The sequence below is a fragment of the Trachurus japonicus genome, chromosome 1 (assembly GCF_045865225.1).
Source record: "Trachurus japonicus isolate A0001 chromosome 1, Traja_1.0".
NCBI classification, from domain to species: Eukaryota; Metazoa; Chordata; class Actinopteri; order Carangiformes; family Carangidae; genus Trachurus; species Trachurus japonicus.
In genome coordinates this window covers 15,273,427-15,289,113 of record NC_140907.1, presented here as the reverse complement: position 1 = coordinate 15,289,113, position 15,687 = coordinate 15,273,427, and the positions used below count along the sequence as shown (strand labels likewise).

The 15,687-nt window shown below is 42.5% G+C and overlaps 1 long non-coding RNA gene across 2 annotated transcripts; it reads right to left on the bottom strand.

The window, feature by feature from the left end:
• Nucleotides 1-440: 440 nt before the first annotated feature.
• LOC146991575 (uncharacterized) lies at nucleotides 441-9,300 on the bottom strand. 2 transcript variants are annotated; one of them, XR_015035733.1, is made up of 2 exons: nucleotides 756-9,300; nucleotides 441-711 (listed from the first exon to the last, which is right to left on the bottom strand). It is a non-coding gene; the product is annotated as an uncharacterized LOC146991575 (long non-coding RNA). The 2 variants fall into 2 exon arrangements; XR_015035730.1 differs by having other exon boundaries at nucleotides 762-9,300.
• Between the last annotated feature and the right edge of the window lie 6,387 nt (nucleotides 9,301-15,687).

The window sequence follows — 15,687 nt, the reverse complement described above, 5'->3', positions numbered from 1 at the left end:
CCCTCGGTTAATGTCGCTCTCCCCAGGCTAAGCAGCTGATTTATTGACACCACGCCACCATGCCTGAATGTTTTAAAAGCGGGGGATTTTTCAGCTCAAACATTTTATGTGCTTTGAACCACGAGACACGGCGTGGCGAACGGGATGGAGACCTCATGACTGCCAACAGACAGGACAGGAGGGGAGGCACAGTCTCCCCCATCAGCTCTCTCTGTGGGACGCTTTTGTCTGATAACAGGTCATGCACCACACCCGATTTAAGTCATGTGCTCCTCGTTGCATGGCGAGCAACACAAGACAACGGGGATGTGTTCGGTTGTGTGTGCGTTTTGTTTGAGCGAGGGAGAGCGAACGCGTTGACATCTGCGACTGGGTACATTTTGTGCTCATCTTCCTCAGAGGGACATATGTTTGTTGTATAAGTCCATATCCTTTTCTTCGTCTTTCTCGTGTCTGTGTTCGTTGGTGTGTTCTAGCGTGCGTTTCTTTGCTGCATAACCAAAGTATGAAAGCATGTGCTGGGCTGGAGGAGAGGTGCTGTGTCCCCGTGAGTGGGTGTGTAGGGTCTGGGTCAAGGCTTTTTAGTACTTTCAGACCTTAACTCTGCTCCAGAGGACTCTTACTCCGCACCCACGCTTTGTTCTATTGCCTCACTATTACATCAGATTAACATTCCTGGGATTAATGTAGACACAAGCGTTATTGCTACCCCTGCGCACACACACACACACACACACACACACACACACACACACACACACACACACACACACAATATATTACCTCTGTGAGATATATTCACACAGCACAACACTTTGTCAACCCTCATGTGAGTGCTAAATACAGTTATGTCCAGATACAGCTCAGTTGTTAAAGGGAATGACAACCACCCTCTGTAATTGAAAAGAAATCAGGTAGCCACTTCCAATTTAGACAGTAAATCCCCATTGATTCGTACAGTATAAACAACAACAGCCACACTGAATTTATTATAGACTTTGACTGAGTGATGGGTCCAGTTCCCTCGCTAGGCTCTGACACAGACAGTGTAACTATCCACACATGTTCATTGTACCATACATTTGATAGGGTCAGTTTGCGCTGGGGCCGAGTCCAGACATAGTGTCCTTTATTAACGGCATATATTTTAAGATCTAAACGTGAACATGAATTTTCCTTTAACATAAGGGAGCACCGAATTAGCATTGCATTGCTGGACTTGTGATTGACAGTTTTTCAATGAAATGAAAAGAATCAAAATCAATACAGTGGGACAGGAGATGTTTTCTTTTTTTTTATCCCTTGTATTTTTCTTCTTTGTCTTTCAAGCTCCACATCTTTGTCAAATTTTCACACTTTTCAGCCTCATCACTTTGGACAATTGATCAGATTTGAGGAAGCTCCCCGTGATGCCACAAAAGACATATGCAGTAGTACTCAGAGAGATTTGTAAACAGACTCTCATGTGTAACATCAATGGAGTTCCCCTTTAACCAACTAAGTACAGACATTCACTATGACAAACCAAAGCAGAAAATGTTCATTGATTCGTGGCTGTTTGCTTACCATGTCTTTTGGGCAGATTTGTTGGTTCCTATGGTTCAGTGACACTGGTGCCTGTGGTACGTTCCTCACATAGGGTGAGTCAGTACCAAATACTACAAATGGAGCCACAGAAGCCTTTTACCTCATTCTTCATGTGAGCTGAGAAAAATTGCCCACCATTTCCTGTCACTAATGATTTTTTTTATATAGAGAGAGTAAATGACTATGTACATGTAAGGGCATGACATAATAGATTTTTTAAACTCATAGGAAACCCTGTGAACATGTAACTGTAGTGCAGTACAAACATGGAAATCATCATAGCTGAGTTTACAGGGTAGACACATGAATTATTAAAGACGTTCCTCTTCAGACTTGACATCATGAGCAGACAATTCATCGGCTTACATGGTAAGAAAACAAACAAAGAAACAAAGGCACTGAACCTGGATCTATTCTCTTCAGCAAACACAGACTAGATGATTTACCCCTGGATGAAAGCGATCCTGTCTGAACCATGATGAAAAAGATTAATTTAGCCGCACCTACTGACACAGAAGATACATGTTACTCTCATCTACACAGCAAAAATACAGTCACATACTGATACGTCCTCTCTCTCTCTCACACACACACACCTTCTGCTAAGCTCTTGATCACAAACATGCTCATTTCCACCCTACATGTTTACCCCGACAGATCAATCCAGCTGATCCAGCAGCTGTCGGACCGTGACCTTTAACTAACCCTGACGGACAGAGCTTCTGTAGGAGGACGTACTCACTTTATTGCATGTGTGCAGCGTGTCAGACATTGCTTCAGTTTACATACAGTACAGTGCATCTATGTGCGTGGGAGTATGTGTGAGTTCCAGGAGTCACTGTGGTGCAAACTTGTCTGAAAAGGTTAGGGACATAAGCAGCTGTGCATTAACTGGTGCAATGAGGCGACGCTCACTATAACTGATGAATCATTATGTGCGTGTAAATCTATTATGTGCATGTGTAAATTTGCATGTTTGCCTATGCGTGCACATGCATGTCTATACTGTACACATGTAAGCTATCTGTATGTGTTTCTGGATAAGTGTATGTGTGTGTGCGTGTGTGTGTGTGTGAAGCATGGGTTATAACTCACTCTGACTGCGAGCCGAGGCCCCTGGCAGGGAGAGCTGTGGGTCTGGCAGGTCTCAGCAGGGCTCTAAAGCAGCTCTGCAGCTCGGCTCGGCTCCACTGGTGGTTGCGGACCCGTCTCCATGTCATGCTGAAGAGGTATTCAAGAGAACTCCGTACTGGGAGGCCTCCAGCATAAAAACAGGACAATGTCATCATGTCTTATTGTTGGCAGCCATGTTACAGCTCCACAATAGGTCCTGAGCCATCGAGCTGAAAAGAAGCATGGACGTTTATGCCAGTTGATTTGTACAGTGTTTGCCATTTTCCCATGATGAATGGCAGTCAGAGCACTGTTAAAGTTGCTGCAGGTCTGCCAGGTCCGCCTTAGAGAATAAGCAGCAGTGTGGCACCTCTGAAATCTTAAATCAAACTCCATCACTGGTTCTTTAACAGTTTCCCAACAGCAATACATTGAATTTCTCCTAAAACACTTAGGACAAATTAAGAATGAACAAAGTTCAACTGAGGAACTTCAATGCTACAAGATGTGGCTGAAAGCTTCAGTCCATCATTTTAGTAAATAAATAAACATGTTCACTGTATTCACACCAGAGAATTGATAAATACTATTTATCCTCCATGTTTAAAACAGAGATTGTTATGTTTAGACTTTAACCACACTATCCACAAGCAGAAGAGAACGGCTAGCCTAGCGCCGCTAAAGATGCACCAAACAAATCCCCCCAAAAAGTTGTATATTTTACACATGTAGATGTTGTTTAACAAGCAGTCAGCCACTGGAGATGTTCCCGGACCAACGACAGCTGCACTTGTGGCAGTACGTAGTGGTTCAAAGTTATCAGCTCAGCACAATTACAAGAATAATTTGATAAATTCAGATAAAAGGATTTTTGGTGCTTCTTTTTTTATTTGTCAGATGCTAAGCCAAGCTATCAGTCCTGGACTAGTCTCACCACTGAACACAGAGCAAAAATACTTTCATTTTTCTTAAATATAGACCACTACTACCCTCCTCTGAAAATCGTTTCTTTAGTTGTCTTGTTGTGTCATCGAAGCACCTGAATTTTATGTCCCTTGTATGTCCTGCAGAAACAGCTGTGCTCTTTTTTTTTTCTTAAATGTTATAAAGCACTAGTGAATAGGCTTATTGTAACACTCATAACTCTCAGTCATCTGGCTGCCAGTGGACCTGAATATGAATCACATGGCTGTTCCTTACACCCGCCTCAAATTTTCTTAATTCCTCATGGGAGAAGAGCAAAAGTTTACCAGAAGATCCACCATTGTATTCTCAATAATTCATACATTTCAACATGACATTTCCAGATTGTTCAGACTATTCAAATGCCCGTCTTCGACTCATTCATTTGCAGTCAGACTAATAAGATCTTAATCCTAAAATGTCGCATGTGAAACTCAACACAGGCAAACGGACGGTAAAGCTGTCGACTCTCTGGGCAGGCACATGCCAGGCAGAGCATATGGAAGGAAGGAAAGACAAGCAGGGAGGAGAAAGAGTGAATGAATTAAAGACATGTGGATATGTAAAGTGGGTGAGGAGATAAAGCTGTAAGGAGAGAGTGGAAAGACAGAGACGGGGTAAGTGGGATGGGATGAAGGAGAAATGGGGTGTGGAAGGAGTAGTGGAGAACTGGTGAGCGAGAGAGACAGAGAGGTTATAGCCTGGACCCTGACCCAGATTATAAATATGGTCTCTGACAACCTGATCTGACCATGCCTCTGTGTGGTCTTCCTTTCTTTCCATTCGCTATGGATGCATGGCGACCACACGCCTCTCCACTCAGCACCCTGTGCAGTCACTTGACGAGTCAGAGCACGTTCACTTAATGCAACATTAAAATGACGACAAGCTCGAGGTCAGAGCGTCACAAGATTCTCTTCCTGCGTTCTCAAAAACCACATTGCGCCTTTTAGCATATGCACGCACTCATCAAACACGGATGACACCTCAGGCCCAGGGACGGGGGCCAGTAGAAGTCATTACATTACACCGTATGTGTCTGCTTTACAACTGCGTTTTCTCATTTCAAAAGTGTTATGAATAGAAACATTTCTTTTCATACAGCAAGAAAAATTGTGTAATTCAAAGAAGTAGGCAGAAAATGTACCAGCAAGAGAACACTGGGTGCGAGCTGAAGTCTTTGGCAGGGGCTGTTGGCATTCGCCTTTTGCTTTTGCTGGTTTGCTGGCAATCTCTGTGCCTGTTTGGTTATTTTATGGCCAAGCAGGAGCTATAACTAAGCCAACTCCTTTAGAGGAAGAATTCAAGATTTTCAGTGTTTGGCAGGGTTAATGGGGTTAATTTTTTTAATAACCATTATTAATAATTCATAATAAAATCATATGAAATAGAATCCATATCACTATGTCTGTCATAAAGCTGCAATTATAATGATTATTTTTAAAATACTAAGTCAAAAAAAGAGTACGCATATGTCATTGCATTACTAGTCTTTTTAGGATGGCAAAGTGTCGGTGTACATTTCTTGAATTTATAACCCGCCAGCCTGGATAAACATGAGCATACACACACACACAAACGCCTCCGGTACTGTGTGTTGAGATCGCTGGGAGTTAGGTGACAGATACTGAGAATGCCTGGACCTAAATTAAGCCCACTGCTTCATCAAAAACATCCTGCCTTGCTGCCTGGACTAAGATTGTGGTGACTTTTCATGGGAGGTGCAGGTGAACTGGTGGGAAAGGAAATCCAGGACTCAGTAATTTTTCTGGGAATAATAACTCCAAATATTTTTATTACAGTTTCTCTGAACATCAAATTGATTTTAAATATAACTCTGCGCATTGGTTCAGTTTATTATGGCAAGGGTGCAGTGATTTTAGCTATATTCTGGTAAGTTGCAGTATGTCTTTAAACTCTGAACTGCACACGCACCACATGGGTAAATTCCTCAAACACAGTGTGCTGCATAGATTCCATAATGTAAATGATTACATAGGGCTTAGGCTATTCATGCATTGACAGATACATACATGCAGATAACAGATGTGAAAAGAGCAGAAGTGGAGCGTAGCAAAGGCTTTTCAGTGCCATCATAATCCTGTCATTTCAAGCTATAGGAAAAAAAAGAGTTTTACATGCAAAATATAATAGGCACATAAAACCCGATGCGCTGTATGAGTTCAATAACCCACACATTGTATGTAGGTAGAGCAGCTGCAACGTTAGAGGAACTTCTAATGGGATGATTAATAAATAATTTTCAACTTTGAATGAGCTCTTTTGAGACATTGAATACATTTGGATGTAACGCTTACACACGGTTTTTTTAAGTAGAGTATGTTTAAAAGCATGACCTTTCCTTTAAATACCACACTGTTCCCAAAGGCTTTGAGTGGTTCTTTCCATAGGCTCGCTGGAAAAGGGAACGTATTCACCTGCATGTTCACACAATTGCAGTATGACCCATGTACAGTAACGGAGAGCAAAAAAAAAAAAAAACTGAGTGGGAGCAGGGAGCATGGGAGGCAAAGGAAGCCAGGAGGGAGGAGGAGAGCTCTGCACCACTCTGCTCCAGCTCCACTTCCACTGGTGACCCCACGGTTGTAAATCTGAGAGTAGAAGACCATTCCTGACTTCTTATGTTGGGTGTTTTTTTCTTCTTCTTTTTACTTTCCGGCGCTGCAGATATCACTGACAAAAAGTGACTGTCAGTGTTTAATGTGGGCTCATTATATGCTTTTGGCAAGTCGTAGTCAGATGTTAATCTGTTTGACAAGTGAGTTCAGAAGGTGAATTCTCAGCATTTGGTTGCAGATGTTTTGGACTTTTTCATAGTAACTATGAAATCAAACAGATAAGGTCTGGCTAACCCATGTTACTTTTCATGTGTTCATGTTAACAGACAACTTAATTAATCTATTCCACTGCTTCGACATTCAGTTCAGCGAGTAGCCATTTTTACTCGTGCTCATTAGGCAATGCACATTTTCTTATTTACACCCACTCCAATGCTTTCTGTGTGACAGCTGCCAGAGAGGGAAAAAAAGAAAGAAAAGAGGTGAGAATAGAGAAGCGTCTCGCTAATACAGTCAACTTCCAGGAAAAGTAGACTGTGACCAGTTAATTATCTTGATGGTTGCAACACACGACATCCCCTCCTGAGCAGGAGCCAGCCTGAACGCACAAAGAACAAGACAGTTGTCCTGGTGCTCACCAGCTGAACAGAGTGAAATTTGGTAGAGACCAGCCAGGGTTTTTTCACGCAGCCCTGCCACTGGCTCTGAGCGGATTGACGTGAGGTTGAAGTGACTCCCAAAGTGACACTACAGGTATTAGTATCTGCAGGAGAGTTGCAATCCCTTGCCAGAATCTAACCAAATAAGTCCTCGTAATATAGCAGTCACAGTAAAATACTGTTGGCTATTTGCAGCCAACATACAGATGTACTGTTGCCTGCCTGATTGTCTGAAACATGAGACTGAGAGTACCATAAAAGTGGCCCATATTTCTAAAGCGTTAGTGAGTTACTGTTTTGTTGAAGATTTTTTTTTTTGTATGGTGCTGTACCTGTCTAAATTAACCACATCAGCATTTCTGAAATGGAGTCAGTCTTTTCTAGGTTGGTATTACTGTGTCTCGTCTTACTACAGTATGTTGCATTGAGCCCTGTGCAGCAGCCAGCTGATGCATTCAGACAACTACAATCTTAGATCATTTCTCAAGCTTTCACAAACAGTTTTAACATAGGAAATGTGTGCACCACTCTTCATATAAATACTCATATTGTGCTAACAAAGGATATGCCTACAGCTACTTCACAACTCTTACAGTAATATATGCTAACTGCTCACAGGCATGAGGTGGACACAGCCAAGCTCACAGCAACACCTCAGCGGGCGAATGAAAGCAACACATGGAAAGTTGCATGAGATTCAGAGTAAAATATTTAAAAGCTGATCCTCCTCAGTATTTTGCTTTATTCTGTCTCACCGGGACCTTGAAAAGATCATTTGTGATTTTTGCAGCCGCAAGTGATTTAACATGTGGGCTGCAATACGTTTTATGACCGTTGTTGAGTTATTTAACCATAAATTGAGATAATGTTCAACATTCAATATAAGGTCTTAGAAAAGCATGAAAAAAGAAGGCAGCGGTAATATCTCTCTGTACTGAGTTCCACTAAGAATAGAAATGGCCTTCAGATGTTTCAGTTGGTGCTGGTCAGGCTACAGGATACACTGTCGGCCCAACAATCACCCAAGACAACAGAGATACAGAATAAAAATGAGGTTCTGCAACAACAGCCGCTTGTTTCACTGTCTGTGTTGTGCGACAGCAGGAATCAGCCGACACAGTGTCACCTAGTTTAACAGCAAACCTATGTTGCAACGTTTGTAATGTTAAAAGTGTTCACAAAGAAAAAGAATAAATAAAGTGCATGCATAATCAGATATAGGAACATCCTGCAAACAAAGTGCAACTACAATTTCAATTGGTCGAGCTCATTGAGATTGATGCAGAGTCTGGGAGCTGGCCGGTGCTTCAGATGCCAACTATAGAGGAATTCAAATCCCTCAAGGCATTGACGTATTTGCAGTGAAGTTAGTTAAGTTTTAAGATTTGATTTTTATGTGAACTATGCTTGTATTAATGGCTTCGAATTGGATAATATCATGTGAGAAAATGCAGTCACTGGTAAAAATCTGCAAGCATTGTCCAGACAAAAAAATGCGATTGCACACAAGTAACGTGAGAAACGGTTGAATCTGTGTTAATTATTCCTGAAGAGAGCGTTTATTGTATAAAAGGGTGCTTACTCAAGCTTTTGATATTTTAAATAATGAAATGAAGTCACCCAGGTTCCTTAATAGAGTTTTAGACACCGACTATGTTAGCTGAGCTCACAGCGTTACAGCAGGTTAATGTGGATGGGTGGGGGACGGCGGGGTGGAGACAGATGAGGGGAATTTGGGTGTACTGACAAAGTTGAGCTTAGTTTATCCACCAAACTCCATCATCCAGTGACCCCCATCACCATCCTCCCATACGGCCTCAGGAACATGGGAATGTTTATTCTGTTATGTACATGTGCCTTTATAACAAGTTGATTAATGAAACAACTGTAGCTGTTGCTAAGGTTCTGCAGGCAGGATGAGGACCCGGTGTTGGTTGCATTTATTTCAGCCTCTATCGCCTCTGTTGATGTTGCTTTGAGACTTCTATCCTGCCTTTGCTTTATACAGCCAGAGGCGATTTGACAATTAAGCGCACAGAGGGTTTGAAATGTCACCAGATGTGAGTAAACTGATAGAGATCATGCAGGTATTCAATGCAGTATCAATATTTCAGAATCTGAACATGCTCACGAGTGTTGCAGCTCCACTTAACAGCATCAGTATGCTTCAGGCGAATCTGCAAGCAGCATCTGAAACCTTTGAGGTGAGAGCGTCTGTGTGAGTGCGATGATCCCCATTTGTAGAATTGTGTCCTGCCTTATTTGTAGGATTCATTGTACCTCAGCCCTCAATGTGACAGCAGGTTTTTCACTCTACATTCAAGTGTGGCCAGTGGGAACAGGCATAAACACTAGGCCTCTGATGTGTCCAGACAAAGCAGTTTGTTTGAAGCATACTGAACATACAGTATTTGAGAATAGTGCAACATTTCAGGAAGTACCCTATGCTTATTCAGTTTTTGCCAAGAAGAGATGAGGAGAGAAGAAGGGCAACAGATGCCATTCTACAGCCATCAACCAGTTAGCTTAGCTTTACTAAAGACTACAAATGGATACAGCTATGGCTCAGTTCTCAGTTTTTGTTGTTTTTTTCCCCTTTTTTTTAACCATCTACCAGCTCCTCCAAAGATAGTGGATTAATACATTACATGTCATTACTCTAATAGGTACAAAAACCAAAATGTAAAAACAAGATGTTTTAGTTTAACAGGGACTACATGTGAGACTAGCCTGAGTGCTGGTTGCTAGGCCAACAAATTGCTTGCTGTGAGACCACACAGTGGCATTTTTACACATTTGTGTTTCTAATGAGATATAACATGTTATAGCAAGTTCAGTTAGTTTTACAGATTATTTAGAAATGTGCAATTTGCAAAGAGTGTCCCTCCATATACACTTGTTATGCTACGCTATAAGGCAATTTCACGCGAAGCTAGAATCAGAATACGTTATTAATTGCTCCAAGAATAGAAAATGTTAAGTGAATAAAGGTAAACATAAAAAAGATAAATATATACACATACTGAACATGAATATACATAAAGTTTTTTTTAATGTTGTTGTGTGTTGAAAGCAAAATGTTAGGTACAAATACAGTGATAGAAAAGTAAAGCTAAAAAGTTAGGAAAAATGAGCAGGTGAGACTACAACAAGCTGCACACAAGTTGACGTTCAAAAGGCGAGGTTTTCATTGTTTTCATATAGCCTACAAATTTCAAAATGAATAAATCTCAGCAAAAAAGCAGATAAGCAAAAATTCTACAATGTTTAACTATTCCTTTAAAAAAATACTTTTTAGGTCAAAGGTGATGACATAACATAAGGAATTTGTCCCCATCCGTCTGACATTTAATCTGACAATTCTAACCTTATTATACACTATTCCTGGATGTAGTCATACTGCTACATATTGTTTACATTTCACACCAAAATAACTTGTGCTGTATGCAGAGGAGACGAGCAAATACAAAAACAGCCAAGAATGACAAGAAAACACAAGAGGCATGAAGGAAGAAAAATAAAACACTGTCAGCCCAAATAACAGTGTCATAAAAGCACATCTGAATATTTGGGATGCAGATGTAACAGATCTTTCCAAAACTGTTGGTTTTGGAGTCAGATGGGCGCTGCACCACTGTTCTTATGCCCAAGGAATGAGAAGGAAGTTCCAAGAAGGCACACTGCTGGGCTTAAGGTCGCCTCAGGCCTGCCTGTCACATTGTGGCTCATATCACTCGGCTGCCAGCACAAAGCAGCTCTCCATTCAACACTTTCGAAAAAATACACACACACACACACACACACACACTTGGGCCGTGTTTTCAAGTCCACATCAGCAGCAAAGTTTACATTTACAAAACCAGTGTACATAGATGCCAATATATGACAGAGCTGTCAGCTGCACATGTGCAGATCAACAAAACATGCATACACCACCAAAGAGTATCAAGGATATGAGAACACATGCACACACCCGCATACACACACTCGCACACACCACACTATCTCCCTTTATTCTAAAAATCAACCATAGAAGGATCACGCTGCCCTCATGACTGATGATTTTGCCAACATAAAGACTGAAAAAACAGCAATTGATGTTTTCCAAGTGGCTTGAATAACTTCCACTGACAGTTTCGATAGAAGCGGAAAACCTCTTTTCTGTAATGGAAGAAGGTTTCGGGGAAGATGGGTTTTCCCTTTTTGAAATATCCTCAGAGCCAAGCTTGGCACAGAGGGCCTCTGGACTGGAGGATGTTGGCTCAGGCCAGACAATGGGACTTCAAGTGAGCCACGGCGAGTAGAAGAAAAGATCACAGCGACCAAGGCTGAAAATCTGTACTTTATCCTCTTGTTAATTACAAATGTTACAGAGAAGAAACCGGGAAACAGCAGCTCACCTCCACCACCGTCAGTTCTTCTCTTTTTTTTAAACACCACACTGAAATAGGCGGAGGTGGGTGTGGGGAGTGAAATGGCTACCTTTCCATTAGGACTGCTGAAGAGGTTGAGAGTGATAAAACACTCAGCGCCGCAGGTTTGTTTGGTGAGTTTTGGCAGTGGAGCTGCTTCTTTGGCAAATGATCTTTGTGCCAAACCAAACACCCGCTTTTCCTCACCCTTTACACACACGTGAACACACACACACACACATTCACTTGCTGACTCCACACAAAGGCCTGACTGTATCTGCAGCATCAAACAGACATCTGCCAATCGCCCTGCGGAGCTCATTGTTACTCAACACAGGGCACACAAATGCTGAGCCGAGTTCAGCCTCCAACAGATTTTGCAATGCAAAGAGAAAGTGCCGATGAGGTCTGCCAACATGCATCGTTGACCCCAAATAGCCAGAAAACAACTGGAAACCAACATGCCCCGTTTGATGGTGGGCAATGGACGAGAGGCAGGGAGAGAAAGGGTGATTTCTCAAAATATTTAGTCTGATCTCAACCTCAGGTAGTGTAGCAGCTCTCAGCCACAGGGGTTGCATACTTCCACTAGCCTATAGCAGATAGTTTCTCATTATACAAACATCAGCACTGTAAATATGAAATGGCCCACCGCTTATGTATATGCAAACACAATCACAAAGGCAAACAGTGGGGGATGAGGCCCAGCTGGCGACTGAAATGAATGAAGCCCGGTGCAGAGAAGTTCAATACCTGCAAGCCGTTTGACATTCCCCACGAAAAGCAAACAGTGAGTAAAGCTGAGGTCACAGCGAGGGGGTTAATATGTCCCCGCCGTGTGCATTTGTGCGTGTGCGTGCCACTGAGTATACATTTGTGTGTACATTGCGTTCACTCCTCAGTCCTGAGATCTCATTTCAATAATGACGTGACAGGACAGAGACACACCTCCCACACCTGTAGCTGAAACCTATAGGACTTTTATTATGTGGTGTTTATTTTGACCCTTCAGTCTGCTTACCACAGCCCCATTATATCATTTGTTTACAATCCAAGCATACGTCTGGCAGATCTTCTCCAAAGGAGCAACACGATTCTGCTTACTTCAGAGTTTATTTACCAATGCTGAGATCCATAATTGGATCTCTCACATCAAAGCATTTGTGACAGCCTGCGCTGAACCAGCTATTTGTAAATGTATCGCTAAGAATCTGATTTAAGCTCTTCCTTCCACTTTTTAATAAATAGTAGCTAGTTACAAACTACTGACTCACCGTGTTGGGTTACACCATTAAAGCTTTTACAAATATCTTGGCTATTTGGAACTTCAGATGAAAATTAATTATCTATGTAAAAATAAAGTCACTGTAGCATCACAAGCTGTAGCGTAGCTTCCAAAACATAATGGTTTAAAGGGGCCAAAGGGTACACTAAAGTTAACTGCCAATACTTGTGGAAATGTACCTTTCACTTTGTTTTTATGAGCAACTATGGAGAGATATGTGTTTCAGGGTTAGTAGAATTCATGCGGTTTAAAAAAGAATGTGTTATATCAGGTAACTGGGGCCTAGCTGAGGTTATTTGGTCATATTTGACATTCAATCTGATGGAACAGATGCACTCTTATTTTAATCAATCTCCCTGTCTACTTCATGGCGCTTTAAGTAACGAGTCATTTTAATTTATTTTCTGATATTTATATTGCACCCGTTCACAACATAAGTTATCTCAAGGCTACTTTTCTATGTTCTACACATACCTACAGTGACTGTGTGTTGGGCTCTGAGCTCTGTTAAAGTGCAGGTGACCTACCCACAATCCCGCGCCTGCTGTGCTCCTCTGCTTACATGATACTGACGCTGTGCCAGCTCTGTTCGCAACACAACAATTACACCTGACTCTTCCTGGGTGTAAATGTTTAGTAAAAGCTCATCGCTATACAGCAAGGGAGAAATAAGACTGTGTGAATGAACATATGAACGTGGAAACATGTGAAAGTTGAATATTATAACTAGGCTACGTTTGAATGACTCCAGAAGATCCACAAAGTCAGTGGACAGCAACAACTGCATCACATTAATTTGGGTTATTAGACAGAAGGGGGAATAACCACAGCAGATATGTGATAGCTGATTACACTCCTCTCTATTTACTCTACTCATACCAGAGCCAGATCTCACAGGCTGATTGGCTAAAAGCAGGTCAGGAGGGTTCATTCTCATTTTTAAAGAGGGGTGCTGGAAGGATCCACAAGGGGAAGGTCTGCTCCAGTTTTTCTTGACCTCTCCCTTTTGTCTGCAGTGTTTGCTCTGGATTTGAGTGGTTCTTCTGGTGTTGGAGTGCTGACAGCCCACACCCTAATGACAGCCTCTGTTAAGAGAGAGATCTGGGACTGTGCCGCCACTCGTAAGGAGGGGGCCTAAACTAGTCTAATGGGTGTGCCCCTTTCACCTGTTGAGTCATGCCACCATGGTGTACTCATCAGCCCCATTTTTTTGCTGTATATGCATGTAGTAGTTGAAAAGAATTGTGGCATAAATCTTTGTGACAGGTGTAAAGGAAACAAACAAACATGTGAAACACAATTCAACACAGTCTCGCAAAGGTTCTGCTGATTCCTTCACCGTCCATCTGTAAATGCCTAATTTACCACCTCCTATACCCAAGGACATCTGAGTCTTAAACAGATTAAAAGAAGCCGTGGTGCATGTCATGCCGGTGGCCATTTCAAACACTTCTATTCTCTGTCTCGGCATTACTCAGTACACCTTTGTCATCCATGGGCAGGCACGCTGTAGTGGCACATTTTATCACTGCAGAGGTGGATTTACACAACCATGAAAGGAATGAAACTACTGGACTTAAAATGTCATCCTCTGTTCGCCATGTACTGTAAATACATATTCATAAAGCCATATTCACTTCTCCATTTGAAAAGCTACTTTGATTTAACTATTTTGAGAGTATTGCCTAATTCGGAGCAAGAGCAGAGAGATCTGCACCGACTTGCTGTAATTTAAAACCCAAATATAAGCAGACTGACTGAAGTGAAACTCCTGTTTCAAAATGCCCCAATATTTACACTCAGTAATACTTCCCATGTTTGATTAAAACCAGGGCCCTGAGCCTGTCTGGCCTCCCACACTCAAGTGTTTCTAGAAACTACTGTAGCTACTCCACTTGGACAAGCCAGAGTCAAGCTCCATTCCCTTGTACCCAGAATGACACTTGAAGCTGAAACATGCTTATCAGGAGGGCTGTTACAGCCTCTGCTGAAATTCAAATGACTTTGTCAGATAATGACGCTTTATTTTCAACATACACTCATCAGTCTCAGACAAGCTGAGCTGCAGAGAGCCAGGTGACCAAGAGCAGAGACATTTGAGAGGAAAAAAAAAAGTCAAGTGACTCAACATAACAGGAGCGGATATGGCTTTGATAAGGAGTATAAAAAAGTTATTTTTTGTCATTCGTCCCTCATGATACCCTGAGGTGCCCACGCTGAAGGGGTAGATGAAACATTTTGGTTTTTTTTAACTCTTCTCGTGTTAATTTGGCCTGCGGTTGACCCTGATCCCCATCTTCTCTCTGTGCTCTGTTGGTCACAGCGTCAGCGAGGCTGGTTTTTGTTCAGATGGTGCCTGAGGGAGTGATGTCGGCTGAGTAGCAGCCATGGGGGAAGCACACTGTCAGTCCTGTGATAGCCGTATGAGATTCCACATGCTCTGATGAGTAATTCCTCCCTCCCTTCTCCATCACCATGTGGTTCGTGGCCCTGAGTCATCGTCCACACTTTCCCTCACTCCCTCTCCCCTTGTCTATCGCTCTCTCTCTCTCTTTCTTTCCCTCGATGTGAAGAGGATTCTTCCTTCCTTCGGCAGCGGCCGTCCCACAGGGGAACTCAACAGAATAGCCTCCCTCCGATGACTCATTCACCAACATCGAGAGCTCCACTCCACACCAGCCGCTCTCCAGCCACGACAGCCCACCACACCACACCCAGGCCTGGACCCAGTCCTCCATGGCCCTGCTTGCCTTGATGTCTCTCTTTGTATCTGTATTGTTGCATGTTTTCTGGCCTGTCTTTGCCTGTTTCTGCGTCTTTCTGTCTGCCTGGTTTCCATTTCCATTTTCCTGTCTTGTCAATCTGTTGTTTACCTGTCTTCATGCTCCCATCTGCCTGCTTCTACGTCTACCAGCCTACACTGTATAATCTTCATACCCCGCGCATGGTTCGCTCGCTTCAGCCCGTCGTATTTGTCAGTCTACCTGCCTGTCTGCCCTCTCTGTCTTTCAGCCTGTCCCCTGGCAATCAACCGCAAAGTCAAATTAACGAAGGACGCAGAGCATCGACTTCCCCGTCTGCATTTTAAA